This window comes from Ceratotherium simum, chromosome 9, assembly GCF_057802395.1.
Source record: "Ceratotherium simum simum isolate JZ-2026a chromosome 9, ASM5780239v1, whole genome shotgun sequence".
In the NCBI taxonomy this organism is placed as follows: domain Eukaryota; kingdom Metazoa; phylum Chordata; class Mammalia; order Perissodactyla; family Rhinocerotidae; genus Ceratotherium; species Ceratotherium simum.
In genome coordinates this window covers 60,318,814-60,334,359 of record NC_141908.1, presented here as the reverse complement: position 1 = coordinate 60,334,359, position 15,546 = coordinate 60,318,814, and positions in this window count along the sequence as shown.

The window sequence follows — 15,546 nt, the reverse complement described above, 5'->3', positions numbered from 1 at the left end:
AAGAAATGTGGGATTTACGGTGAAGGCAATGAGTAGAACTAGAGAGATTTAAGGAGGAGAGTATCAAAACCTGATTTGAGTCTTAGAATGGTCACTGTGATGCCCGTGTGGAGGGTAGATTGGAAGGGGGCAAGACCAGAGACGAGAACATCTGAGGATATTATAATAATCTACTCAAGAGATGACAAAAGCCTTAACAGAACTAATAGAAGTGAAGATGAAGAGAGAGAGATGGACAGAATATAGTTATTCAGTGGAATTGGATGATGATAAAGAAAAAGAGAGATTGAAGAGTGAATCCAAGATTTCAGATGCAGCATCTCAGCATATGGGGGTATCACTCACCATGAGAGAGAATGTGAGGATAAGATATAGAGCAAAAAATCAATTACATTTTATTTTGATTTGGGTTGGTGCCAGTGACCCATCTAGGTGGAAATGCTCCTTACATTTTTTTATCATTAAAATTAGTGAAAATTAAATTTTAAAATAAGAATAAAAATTCTAACCATTTCATAGGCTTGATATGAGGATTCAGAGTCATTATTCATGGCTAATTGTGATGGTATTTTGCAAAGATGGTTGCAACCTCTCTTATTCCACAGATTCTTCTGCAATGTGCCCTTCCTACTCCCTCACCAAGAGGTGGAGTCTAATTTCCCTCCCCTTGAATCTGTCTGGCCTGTGACTCATCTGTAACCAATAGAGTACAGAGAAAGTGAGGTTGCATTACTGCCAATTTTATGTCATAAAAGGCCATACTATTTCTGCTTAGTTCTCTTACAACACTTACTCTCTAAACTCTCCATCTGGGAATGCTTCATCTTAGAAACCAGCCATCACACTGTGAAGAAGCCAAAGCCACATAGAGGATACATGTAAGGACTCTGATCAACAGCCTCAGCTGAGCCTAGCCTTCAAGTCATTCTTACCAAGGTGCCAGATGTGAGTTAAGAAGCCTCCAGAGTATTCTAGTCCCTACCTATCCAAGTTATCCAGCTGTTTGAGTCTTCAGAGCTTATGCCATCAAAGTGCAAAGAAAAGCACTTCTGCTCTACTTTGTCTGCCTACCCTCCAAATGCCCCTTCTTCAGATACTTTCTTTCAGAATCCAGCTGATATGCAGTGGGAAGCCCAAGCTACATGGAGAAGGCACATGTTGACTCCAGTCAACCGCCCCAGTGAAGATCAGCTTTTGAGTCATCACAGCCATCTCATGAGACACGTGAGTGAAGAAGCCTCTAGATGATTCCAGCCTCCAGCCATGTGAGTCACCTCCCGCTGTTTGTGTGTTCTGGCTGAGGCCCCAGACAACATGGAGCAGAGACTAGCTATTCTCACTTTACCCTGTTGGAATTCTTGACCTACAGAATATGGGAGTATAAAAATTGATTGTTGTTTATACCACTAAGTTTGGAACAGGGCTATAGAGTCAAAACTCAGTAATTTTTGGCTACTTTTAAAGTCATTATTAATATTTTTACAGCTGGCCATTTTATGGGTTTATAACTCAGAAGAAAGGTCTCACTTGAAGATATACACATAAACATATGTCATTGTCAAATAAGCAATTGAAGACATGGAAGTAGATAAATTAATCCAAGAATTATGTAGGATGCAAAGAGAAGGAAGCATAGAATTTTGAGAAACCCAAAGATTAAGGGAGGAAAGAGAAGACAGAATGGAAACAAACAAAAATTAGTCAGAGAGGTAGGAAGACCAGTAGAGAATGGTAACAGGGAAATCAAGGCTGAAGAGAGTTTCTTTAGGAACGTTGTAATCATCACTATTAAAAAATATCTGTTGAATTTGCAACAACATGGATGGACCTTGAGGTATTATGTTAAGCGGAATAAGCCAGACAGAGAAAGACAAACACTGTATGATTTCACCTATATGTGGAAGATAAACTAACATACAGACAAAGAGAACAATTTGGTGGTTACCAGGGGGCAGGGGGTTAGGGGGTGGGCACAAGGGGTGAAGGAGTGCATTTATATGGCGACTGACAAATAATAATGTACAACTGTAATTTCACAATGTTATAAACTATTATAACCTCAACAAAAAATAAAAATAAAAAAAATCTGTTGAATTTTAGTAACTAGGATGAGGGGGAGAGTGGGAGATGGGTAAGTGAAAACAAAAATTTACTCTAGTTCTTCAAAAAAACCCTTGGAAATTAAAAGAAAGTCTCCTTCATACACAGGACCAAGAGTGAGAGTGGAGTAGAGATTTTTAGGTTTGTTTTATAGATGAGCAAGACTTGAGTATGTCCTGGGCTGCAAGGAGGTAGCTGATGGAGAGAGAGGTTGAAAATACACAAGTGACAGAGGAGAGAGAGGGAAAATTTGTCGAAAGAAACGTAAATATCATTTTTTTAAGTTGAGGAGAATAAAGTGTAGACAATTTATGTCAGATTATACATCTATTTTCTATGCTGGAATTACTACTCAAGATTCCTGAGGAGTAGGCCAGTATACTTTCTAGGAGGCTAGGGTTGCGCTTCTATTTCTCAACAATAAAAATAAACAAATGAATAAATAATCCATTTGTAAAATTCTTCACATTTTATCAATTTTTGATGATACAGTGGTATATTCAATGATGATAAAATGATGTTATGTGGGTATTTTATTGGTTTTGGATTTGGAATAACTTCTAAAATCTCACCCCTGGTTGTTGGCATGGTTTTCAAATAATTAAAAAACTTTTTTTTCACAGTCTATTAGTAAGTACGCCTAAATTTAAAAAGGCAGGTTATTAAACAGTGTGTGTAGTATAATTCCATTACACATTTATACGGATACACACACACGTACACACATGTTCATGCATTAAACACATATTGAAATATACATATATACATATTTATATTTGTGTGTGCGTGAGGTGAGAAAAATATTTGGAAGAACCTGTGTTGAGATATTACTAAGGATTATCTCTGGATAGTAGGATTATAGGTCATATCTTTACTCTTTATGCTTTTCTATTTTATACAATGGGCAAGTATTAATTTTATAATGAAAAATTAGCTTCCAGAATAACAAATATATTTTTAAAATAGTACTTTCTTTCAAAGGTCTCAATTTTCATGCATAAAAGATTTTTTTCACACTCTCCCTTAAATCAGAGACATTAAAATAGAGTAGTATTTCAAAAAACATTTCATCTTTTAATTAAAGACAACCTGCTTTAGATGAGATCCTTATATCCACAAGCATATGGAATTTACCTCCCCTATTAAACGCAAAAGAACAATGTTCATAACACTCTTATATTTGCCTTTGAGAGCAATATTGCAGGAAAGACTGCAGGTACACAACAGGCCTTTCAGTCTACTTGCTGATATATGCAACATAATGCATAAGAGCTACACTCATAACTGGAAGAAATCAGGAGAATCTTTCTTTTCTTGTAATTTCCCTGAAAGCAGCTATTATTTCCTTGTTTATCTTTGTTAATTCTTTGTCTAAGCTACAAATGGAACATATCCTTACTTTTATTGTTACGTAATTAAAACAGTATGAGTAAATGAATGAATGAATGTAAGAGAAAAACAGAAAGAATTAACAGGGCAGAAGATGAAGCTCCTTGAACTTTAAGGAACTTCAAGTCTTCTACTCAGAAGAAATGTTCAAAGCGTAAGCGGTATTACATAAGACAAAAATGTGATCAGGAAAAGTGTGAAATATATTCTGGTAATTCTCATCAATCAGAGAAGAACTGAAGGTACAAGTTCTCTCAAAGTCCTGCCCAGTCTTACTTTTTCAGATATCTCCTCATTTGCAAGAAACATTCTGAAGAAAAAAAATAGGCAACAAATAACTCCCCAGCTAATATACTATCTCCGGTTTAGTTCTTTAAAACATGTCATCAAATGCCAGCTAGAGAGCAATCAACCTCAACTACCCCCAAGATTTTCAATTCATGGTTTCTCAAAGCAGGGTTTTGTGAGTCACCTGAGGTCAGTGCCTTGTAACCTCATGTGACTAATGTCAGGCACAATCTTGATAGTCATCGAAATTTTGATAGATTCTTAAACTCTCTAATTCGTTTCACAGACATCAGGAAAAGCATTTGTGTACTACCTTTATCGAGAGGCTATTTTAAATAATTGAAGAAGACAGGAAAAGACTGCCTTCCTGAGATGGTGAAGCACTTTACTTTAAAATATATGTAACCTCTTAAAGAGTACTCAGGTATAGCTAGAGGGAGATCAGGTAGATCCCAGCCAGCTGCTGCCACCAGCCTAATTCTGACCCCTGGGAACCACTGAGAATTCTGATTTATAGTTCTCAGATTAGGGCTTCTTCTAACCCTGAACTGGTGTGTCAGTCCATCTCCCCTCTCACCCCTTCAGACTTGGACAGTCAAATAGTTTCTTACAACCCTGGGGCACAACTAGAAAATCTGAGTTCCCCAGGGAAATTCCAGGAAGGGCCCACTTTGTATGTAAGGTTGTAATTGAGATGTTTCAGGTTTATCTTAACTCCAAAGCGGGCCAGTGGCGCAATGGATAACGCGCCTGACTACGGATCAGAAGATTCTATCTTAACTCCAGAAGAATCCCATATCAGAGTGGATATCAAATCTTTACCCAAGAGGTATGACCACAGTCCTTTTCAATTACAATTTGTAATAAGAATAGAATCCAAGCTCTGTGATGACGTAAAAAAGCAGACAAGATTTTTTTCATTGAATTTTTGGTTGTTCTGTGAAATGTTTTAATAGAATCTTCTGCTGAACTCATTTGTACCCTCAAATATACTCTATGGAATTTAATTTAAAATTTACATAACACTGAGACATACATCAAGTAAGAAATATGCTGAGTATAATCTTCTGTATATTATTTTAATTAATATTCACAACCATCTCTTGGATTTCTGTGGGAAAGAGTGACAAACAGCACACACATGATTTAAATCAATTCTTGATATTGGTTCCAATTTTTTTCCCTTACTTAATGATTTTTTTTTAACCTAAAACTCTCTCTATACATGTATACATAAACTTTGTATTAGAAATACTCCAAGGTGACATAATTGATATAAATTTCATCTCGTACCCCTAAAGCTTCTTGCCTTGGGTAAAATGCTAATCCTGAGAAGATGGCTTAAAAGACAAGACACAGGGGAGAAAAGACCAGAGACAAATGTCTGCATAAGCCACAAATTAGTTATCAATCCCCAGAAATAGAAAGTTGGTGCTAATAGTAACTGATGTAAAAAGATTCTCAAGATCTTTTTTTAAGAAAACAAGATGTAAATTTAAATGACGTACATATGTGATTTGAAAGTTTCATACAGTATAGATGTCAGTGGGGCTATACATTATATGAATACTATATTCATATTGAGTATGTTTTTACTTTTTTAAGAAATATATTTGATTGAACATCTCTGTGGAAGGAAGCCAATTGTTTTCTGTACTCTTGGTGTCAGAGAAATATCTACTTTGCCAAAAATCCCGTTTCTTCTGACTTATAACTCAAGAAATGGTTAAGCTTAAGTTGACACTTTAACAGTCATCATTTTGCCTTTCTTATGATCGTTATAAAACTTGATAAATGCTCCTTTCTATCTTACTTTTTCTGCTCACCTCCATATCTACTACGTAAATGATATTTATACATTTAGTACTTTGTGTATGTTCTCTCTGTTCTAACTTCCACTTAAACAAAAATAAGTTCTTTATATGATGATCGAAACTTTTGGCTTCATGTTGTTGCAATTTAGCAATTTTCTGGTTCTGAGTGGACTCTAAAGAGGAACATGATAGCCATTCTTGAGTGTTTGCCTATGTTTCCATGCACGACGCAGGCTTATTCATATCCACAAATAATCTTAAGTAATGGAACATTAAAAAATAGAATAATTTACTGATTAGGATGAGTCACTTCCAGTAAAAGCAAACCTCTTAGTAAGAATACGAAACCTGTACTGAATGTCTGAGGGCGTTTCCCACTCTTTCTTGGTCAGATTGGTCTGTAGTGACTCTGGCCTTGTCAGAGTTGCTTAGTGATCACGTTTATTTCACAGCAACTTGTTATGGGCATCATCAGTGCCATCCCATAGTCTCTGTTTCTTGAGAGTTTGAAATCTTATAAGGCTTTTTTAATGATTTCCTAACCACTTAGTTTTAAAAGTATAATTAACATATGACTCATTATACTACTTGTGTAATATATGCATAATGATTTTGAAAGAAAAGAGATTATTCTTACTGCAGAAAGAACAAGAAATTTCTAGCAATGTTCTCAGCCTTATTTTCCAGTGCAAATAAGAAAGTATGACAAAGAAATCAATTTAGATCATCACCTGGCCCTTTAGAGTAGAAAGAAATAAAAAAAATACTTATTTTCCAGACACATCTCAAGCCATGCACCCTACAGCCACCACTGAACTTCTTGTTCTATCTTGAATAACCCAAGCCCTGCACAGTGCTTCATCTTTTGTTCATGCAGACACTTTGCTCAGAACATCTTTCTACCTCACCTTCCCTACCTGGCAAACACTTCTTCCTTTAAGACTGAGTTCAAATGCCCCCTCCTCTGAAATGTCTTCCCAGAATCCTCTGAGCTTTCACAGGACTTTGTTCATACATTGTTTTCTGCTCTATTAAACATTAATTACACTAATTATTAATGTAATAGATGAATAACATTCATTGTCTACATCTGCCCCCAAACAAATAAGATGCCTAGCATGTCCCTTTCCCCAGTCTTTACTCACCTGACATGGTGAAATGATCTTTTATTTTAATTTCAGGGGTTTTTTTTCTTTACAGTATGTCTGATTATTTCATTTCACTAGTTTATTTGCTCACCATTATTCCTATATCCCACTTCTTTGTCTTGGATTCATTCTCTGTCTTGCTGAACTGTGTTCTTTGGTAATTTTTTTAGAAATGATTCATAGGTAGTAAACTTTCTAAGTCTTTGCACGTCTGAAAACACAAATCTTTATTTTTCCCTCCCACATGAGTGAGTTTGGCTGGGTAAAGAACTCCAGGTTAATAACTTTTTTCTTTCAGAATTCCGATAATATTTCTCTGTTGTCAACTTGTGTCCAGTGCTACTGATTTTAATCAAGAGAGAATTCTTTCAAAGGGAATCTAATTTTTCCTCCTGAGAAACTTGTAGGATTTTATCTTTATGTTTGGCATTCTGAAATCATATTAGGGTGTGTCTAAATGTGGGTAGTGTTTTTCTATTCATGCTACTTTTCGGATCCTTTGATTATTTTGAATGACTCACTTTCATGGTTAAGTTTCTTCAATTAGTTTGTAGTTTGGGGCGGCCCTTTATATTTATGGCTGAGCATCTTTGTCAAACAGGATTGTTGGAATGTGTTTCATCAGATCAAAAGAATACCTCTTACTGTAAGTGACTTTAAATTCTGAGTATAGAAGACTGCCTTGGAAGTTCGGGAGGGGGTCAGGCTGGGAATATTTGTAAGGTGCACAAATAACTTTTATTTAGAGTCTGAGGGCTCCCCAGCCCTGCTGGTTGTTGTATGTTACCTGGTTCACTGCTCACTCTGGGAGCATCCTGTGTCAGAACTCCCATCTCAGAATGCCTCACTCCCAAATTCGTCCCGCAGACAAAGGGCATCAGTGTTCTCCTTCCTCCCCGCTCTCTGCTGTGGATTTAGGTGTTCAAGTTATCTCAGGCTTGGCTTCCCTTCATCTCCAGCCCCAACCTTCATACAAGTGACTCTCCTAGGGAGGTAACTCCATTTGAATGGGAAATAGTGATCTTGTTGATTCAGACCCAAAGGACTTAAAAATAAGAAACACATTTATTAGCTGAATAAATAAATAATAATATTTAGCACTCATTTTACATGTGGGAAAAGTAGTTATTTACCAATATCAGCATTTCTCAAATGAGGTTGCTAGATTCAAGGAAAGTTTCTACAAAATTTTTAATTGTGAGTTTTCAATTTAGTGACAATTTAAAAAACAGCCTACACATCTGAAAAGGTTAAAAGTTCCAGACTGAGGTGATCAAGCTGTTGAGGATGTTGAGCAACTGAAATTCTCATACACTGCTAGTGAGAGTTAAAGTGGCACGATCACTTTGGGAAACTATGCATATGGTAATATCTATGAAAGCTTAATACATGCATGGTCTATGCAATCAACTCTACTCTCAGGTATTTGCCCAACATACCTCCCAGAAATGCAAACATTTGGGCCTCAAAATACACTTACAAAAAACTTATAACAGCATTACTCGTAATAGCCCTAAACTGGAAACAACCCAAATGCCTATTAGCAGTAAAATAAATTGAGAAACAGCCATACAATGGAATACTCCAGAGCAATGAAAACTAATGAACTACCACTACATGCTACAACATGGATGAATCTCACAATAAGTTGAATAAAAAAGCCAGGCATAGAAGAATACATACTGTATGATTCATTATATATGGCTAAAAAGCAAGAAATCTGTAATCAGAGAACTGGTTACCTTTTCAAAGATTCTATTGAATGGGAGAAGGTACACGGAAGACTTCTGGGGTGCTTGTGTTATTCCATATCTTGATCTGGTGTTGAAATTACCCCTGGGAAGAAGGCTCCACTGCCCAAGGCTTGGCTGCATAGACATCGTTCACCCACTGTGCTCCCTCTCAAGTTTATGTCATTATGGTGGATACAGATGGTGCTCCACCCACATCCTCTTGGATCTTCCTTATGAGTCTTATGCTTCCTTATGAGTCCCTCAGCTTCTATATATTGTCCTTTTGACAGCTCACAGCCACAATCTTCAAAGGACTGTCCTTGGGTTACTGGACCCCCTTTGGGCATACCTGCATAGAGCTGGAAGTGCCGGGGAGCTTTGGTCCCCCACAGGGTAGCCTGTGGCCAATGACTGACTGGTGTGGAAGAGTGAAAGCCCAGTGCCTTCCCCTCAAGACAAGACAAACTCTGAAATGTAATGTCTTCTGCACAACTTCCTGTAGGATCAAGCTGGGGTTGAGACTTGACATAAAACTACTCCTTCTTCTTCTCTCCCTTCCTTGTCTAGCTTCCCTTATGCCTCTACTGGCTTTTCCTGGGAGTACTGCCTTAGCAAATCTCTTGCTCACAGAGTCTCATGTCAAAGTCATCCTCTGAGAATCAGATCCAAAGGAGCCATATTGGAAACCCAGTATCAAATGGATGTAGATTTCTTTCCCCCATTACCCTTCAAAATACTTAACACTACCTTCCTTACTGCCCAGAGTTTACACCCCAAACAGTCCCTTGTAGGGATTAAGGCCTTGAAAGGCTTCCATTGATTAAATGGGAGCACAATCTGGGAGGCACGACCTGTGAAGCATTAGTCAATGATTTGCATTTTAGCAAAATGCAATAAGATTAGCAATGCAGTCATCTGACAAGACCCTCAGCCATTAGGAGACCCACCACTGGCTGGTGATTGTGGGGGAAGGAGTGATGTCAGTAAAGGTCCAAAGCAGAAGCCTTGCCAGGAAAGGGGAGCTGAGTGGGGCATGAGAGACACATTCCTCAGTCTCCACGTGGCAATATCAGATTTTGATCATGTGGGCACAGGAAGGGAAGAAAGAAGACTCAAAACAGAAACAATCTTGAGCAGAAGACAATGTAACTTCATGAATTTTACCTAGAACTAGCCCTGACCTGATTAATATTTATTTATTTTATGTATAAACAAGGGAATAAAGGCATGTTATGATTCAATAAGTCAGAAGGACTTATAATATTTTTAAGTGGTTGAGAATGGGGAAATTACTACCTGTCCTGGATGAAACCCAGAGGGCTTCACGAATTGAGTGAGATTTCAAAAGCTTTCTTGATATAGTTAGCACAGTTATCCAGTGGAAAAGCTCATCAATACTACCTATTCTAACTCAAACAGCTAATCAAATTTTTTTTCCCAAAGTCCATTTTAAGGTTTCACAATATGAACAGCTGGTGGTATGAGCTTTAGAATTAATTACAGAGTGAGTCAATAAACATAAAATTATGTAACTTTCAGATGGAAATTTCAAAAATAATATATTTTCAATCTGTATTTCACAATTTCAATGTACTTGTATCTAAAATAATCTTAAATTGGCCTTTTTAAACAGCTTGTGCATGCAAAAAGAAGGATGTTAAATATTACATGATTGACTTAATTGGAGTGAATGGTAATCAAAATTATCAAAAGAAACTGTGACACAAAATGGGATGAATAAAACAAAATAAAAATGTATATAACATAAAAATGCGCATAGAGAAAAGGCTAGACTGAAGCATGCCAACATTTCAATAATATTTATTTCTGCATGCTAGAAGTGAGGATGCTTTATTTTTTTCATCAGGAAAAGTGTTGTTTATTAACAAGATGATATATAAGACTCTCCCTCCAATTCAAATTTCCCTCAAATAAAGGCTTAGTGGGTGAATGTCACCTGAGCATGGGTGTGTTATGAAAGTATATTATTATAAATGCTTGTGTGAATTAGGTAGAGAGATTTACTTTAATCTCTTTGAATTACAATATACTGCCTAGAAAACATTCTAAAATATAAGTGAGTGTTGCAGGCCAAAATAGACCTGTTTATGTGGGTAGTGGCAAGATTAAACAACACATTTCCCTAATATCTATTTCCTTGATGGACAAATACTGAAATGGAAGGGATAAGCACATTTAAACACACACATTACCTTTACCTGGTGGAAAAGCAATTATATTTGGGCAGGTCTCCTTTAAGTAATTGTTCAATGACTCTCTTGCAGGTTATAAATGTCAACCAATTCGAAGATATGGTAAAGAGGAAAGAAAAACGGAACAAATTTCAGAGAAAAAGCACAGCTGATGAGAACAGGATTCTTATCAACGGAGTTTCAAATATCAAGTTTCCATCACATTGAAAAGGATCAGCTGTGACTCTGTGGGAGGGTTGCTCTCACGCTTGGCATTTCCTGTGAGTCACACCTTTCATCTGAGCATCTTAGAATATTTTATAAACACAAAACCTCAATAACATCTGCATTATTTTCTGTTTTTTAAACGGACTAATCAGTCATCAACGAGCTTGCAAAGCTGACAGAGGTCACCTAGGATGAGATGAATTCCGTATCAAGGCCACTCCCCACGATGGCCCTCAATTAGGACGTGAGAACTCCACAGCTTCCACTCTAGCACATTCTGGAACGTCAAACCCCTGTCCTTAACTAAATATAGACACGAAGATATACTTAGAAAGGGTTCATAACCAATAAAGTAGCAATAAACTGATAGCAGGCAGAGAAGTTGGAGCCTGGCTCCTGACCGTGGATGTCTGCCTGTGTTTACATAGCCGAGAACAGAGTGGGGAAGTCTGTAGGCAATAAATAGAAAGGTGGAATGTTTGGGATTCTTTTTTTTTTTTTTTTTTTTGGCTAACTCCTTTGTCAATGGTGATCTTTCTGACGTCCCTTAACCCTTGTTCAGTGCTTCCAAACTTTCTTGGTTCGTGGTTCCCTGAGGTCTCACTAACGTTTTCACCTCGCCCCTAGGCTAAAAGAAATACCTAACAGTTCCGTTTATTAAGGACTAGTCAGGTACTAACTTAATAATAGTAGTTGGCGTGATGTCTGACAGACAGCGCTGTGCTTTCCCTCGACGATTGAAACTATCCTGCCGGGCTCCTTCGAGTTCACTGCGAGGGGTGCCTGGGCACCTGGGCTCAGTTTGGGGACCACAGCTCCAGATCGTCCGTGAATAAGGTGGAGTGAGCGGCAGAACTCGCCTTGGAGGAATTTGAAAACCGGTGAAAGGGACTCCATGGAGGTATCTTTCTCTCATTATAGGAACTCCAGAAAGTTATCTGGTTCTAATAAAAATGCCTGTTGCTGCCCTTTAAGCCTAATGACTACTGTCCTCCCCTAGTAAAGAGGGGAACAGCTGGTCTTTCACATAGAACATACAAGAGGCTTATTGCTATATCAGGTTTAGCTAGCTCCTCTTCAGACAAAAACCTCCAAAATTACAACCTCTAAATTGGTCTGTTCTACTCAACATTTTACTTTTTCATTGTCTATGACTCATTCTCCAATCCCAGTAACCTTAAAGATGACTGTACAAATAAAACCGGTCTCTGTATCTGAATCACACCAAAAGAAATAAACTGATTTTTTGTAAATACTGCAACTTTGGGACAGACAGATTTAAAATATAAGCGTAAATGAAATTTGTGTTATGGGACTCTGAAGGGACACTCGGAAGAACTAGGCAGTCCACTGACCTGACAACAAGCTTTGATAACAAATCTGTGTGCTTTCTGGGTGGATAAGAGGTGCTGGATACTTTAAGATGCCCTGGACAGAGGAAATGGTGGTTTTAAATGAATCTGCAGATGAGAATTACAAAGATAGGATGCTTTAAATTGCAGGCGTTGATTGGCTACAGAACTGTTTCTCACACAGGCGGCTCCATAAAGCATGTATTCAGGAGACAAGCAGCAAGGATTTTTTTTTCTTTAACCAGTGATTAGTGAGTGATTCTCGTAAGCCACACCAAGAATGCCAGAGAGTTTCTAATCAGGCTGTGGTGAGAACAAAATACGCTGTTCAGAGTTAACGTAATTCCTCTTTTTAAGAACTATAGAGAGAGTGCCTGCTAAGCGCCAGTCACTTTCTAGGTTTAGTGAAAGATCAAGGCCCGAGATAGGGGGTGAACAGGGAAGGATGACTCTTGCCCTCTCAGAGCAGGGCCTGATGGTTAAGAACAACAGGAGGTTCCACTTCACAACTCAGAGGAAAGGGAGGAGGTGTCTTGGCAATTCACTTTCCTCTCTGATCTCAATTTACTCTTTTTAAATGAGAGGGTTGGACTCTGTGATCTCTAAGCCCTGATGTTCTGAGTCTAGCACCATGCGAAGTTCGCTTCAAAGTCAGCAAAAGAGTTGCAGCAACATAAATAGAGCTCAGGGTATAAACACTGTGTTATCCAAAGGGAAAATGAAGATGACAGACTACATGTTTTAAAATAAACTCACTGTGGTTTTTAATTCTCAATTCCAACCTTGAGTTTTATGAGTATTGATTTCCTAAGAAAAGAAAGCCTACAACTGCTACTTTCCTCAAGTACCTTTTCTGTTCATTTTAAATAAGGCCATTAAAAATTTTCAGGCCCAATATATATAACTTTCAGTTTAAATGTTCTTCTTACCCTCACCAAAGGGACCTTTCTTATGTAACTAAAACAAAAGGTTTAATTTTGGACACATAAAAAGTTAGGCTTGATATTTACTGAGCATTTATAAGAAAACAATACCTTGCTTTGCCTGAAAAAAAATCCTGTTATGTACTTCAAACACTGACAGGAAGTGTCACTGACAACACGGTGGGATGGGAAAACGGAAAGACTGAGACCTAAGACGTTTGCAATTTACTTAAGGTCGCACAGTTATTGTATGTATCTGCCTCATTTTCATCTTATTTCATTTATCCTTCACAGCAGTCCTATCGAGTAATTTCCCTACTCTACAGATAAGGAAATTGAGTTTCAGAAATAGTATGTTCTTACAACAGTAAAGGATTTTGAAACTACCTATCTCAAAAACTCTTGCAATTTTCCCCTATACCGTGTGAGATTCTAGCACATAACCCTACTTTCCAAATTGTATATTTTCACATAGATCAACCGGAAAGGATACCTTCATTTTTCTTCAGAGAATGAGAACGAGGTGGTTGTAGGGGAGGGGTGAAGGGGAAAAATGAGGTTAAAGAAGTGCCCTCCATTACTTTAAGATGTTTCCAGACTTATCTTACCCTAACCCTGCCCAGGCTTGTATTGTAGGCAAATGAGACTACCACAGTTCCTGGAATACACCCTATCTAGACTCAGCTGCTTCATTCTTTTCTCTCCTGGAATTCCCTTTCTTTCACTTCTGCTTACTGAACCTATTCATCCTTTAAAGTCCACTTCATGAATCACTCCCCTTCCATGAGGCTCTTTGAGCCTCAGTTTCCTCAATTACAGAGTGGAGAAAGAAATTCCTACTGAGATTATAATATTTACCTGGCAGAGTTATTAAAATGATTATATGACACCTCAGTCAGTGATAAAATGTAAAAAGAAAATAAATGTCTTATTTCTCACTGTTAAAGATAAAACTGTAGTAGGTCAATAGCTTTTATACTCACTCTTAGATAATGTTTGGCATTAAAAGTTCCATGCTAGTCTAATAATTGCAAAATTGGAGCCCACTCCAGTAAAGAAATAACATATCTAAACTCTTATTTGGTGTCAAGCTTTCCCCATTCTCAGAATGGAGGCCCAGGGTGAGGAGGGGAAGGGGGTATAGTTGGTTCTTAAGCAGTTCCTCCTCTGCCTCCTATCCCTAAGCCACAGTTCTGGCCTCTCCCAGGTCAGCCTAGGAAGAGAGAGACTAGAGGAAAGGGGCCAGGTTACATGGCTGGTATAATGTAATCTGGCCTCAGTGCACTCTGGACTGAAGAAGCATTGCTAACTCTTCCTCTGTTGGATACTTTTGTTGATTCTTCAGAGATTCTGACTCAAGATCACCTGCCTTTGACAACACCCTTCTCTGGGTAGCTCTGTTCTGAGCATCCAGCAACTCACCATTTCTTCATGTATTGTAACCCACTGAGGCTGTCTTTTTTTAGAAGAGATTCCCTTTTAAGATGACCACGGCCAACTCACTTTTGGAAGGAGTCTCATTTTGTCCCCACGAACCAATTTGAGTGGAAGGGCATACTACCCCACTGGATTCTTTTTACACCTCTTCACTTTAGACTTCTCAGACTTAAATGGAACACCATTGTCTACCTCCCTCAATCTCCAGGACACAAATATCAAAATCTCCTCATAGTCTTCACTCATTGGCTTGAGGTAAAAGTAAAGCCTCCTTCAATTCCCACCAGGAGGGAGCAGAGAATACCATGCAAAGCTCCCACAAAGAAATTTCTCTACTTTCCAACTTTTTCCTCTTACACCGGCTGGGGTACATGATCAAGCTGGCAGAACCATTCTGTTATCCCTTTGCATGTCATGCACAGGTGGTCCAGTGCTTCACCTTAGTATCTGGGGCATTGGGTAGGGGGGGAGAACTGTTCCTTGGAATCTATTATATTGTTCTTTGTCTTTGGGTTCCATTTTAACAACCTGTTACACAGATAATGGGCTTAAGGGATAGCTGAACAATGAAAGTGAAAGTCATCAGGAACCAAGGAAGCTTTTCTCTATCTTTCCCTTCTAAGAGTCAAACAACTACCTTAACCTACTCTTCCCTGCTCATAATCTACTTTATTTTCCTCTTTCTCCCCAAACTGTCTGTCTTTGTTTCTCTGTGCACATACAACCACAGCCACTCCACAACTTCCGATGTTACATGTTTGCTCCCCGAGATCAGCAGAGACTAACTAGTTTGAATCCTACTTCAAAATTCCTAGAGAAGAAAGACAATCTGCCTAGTTTGAACCAGGTGTCTCTTCCTGATCCAATCACCTTTGTCCAACAAACAGGCTATCAGAATCCATCCCTGAGAGCAGGGAAATTCTCAAAGAAAGGAGGTAATAG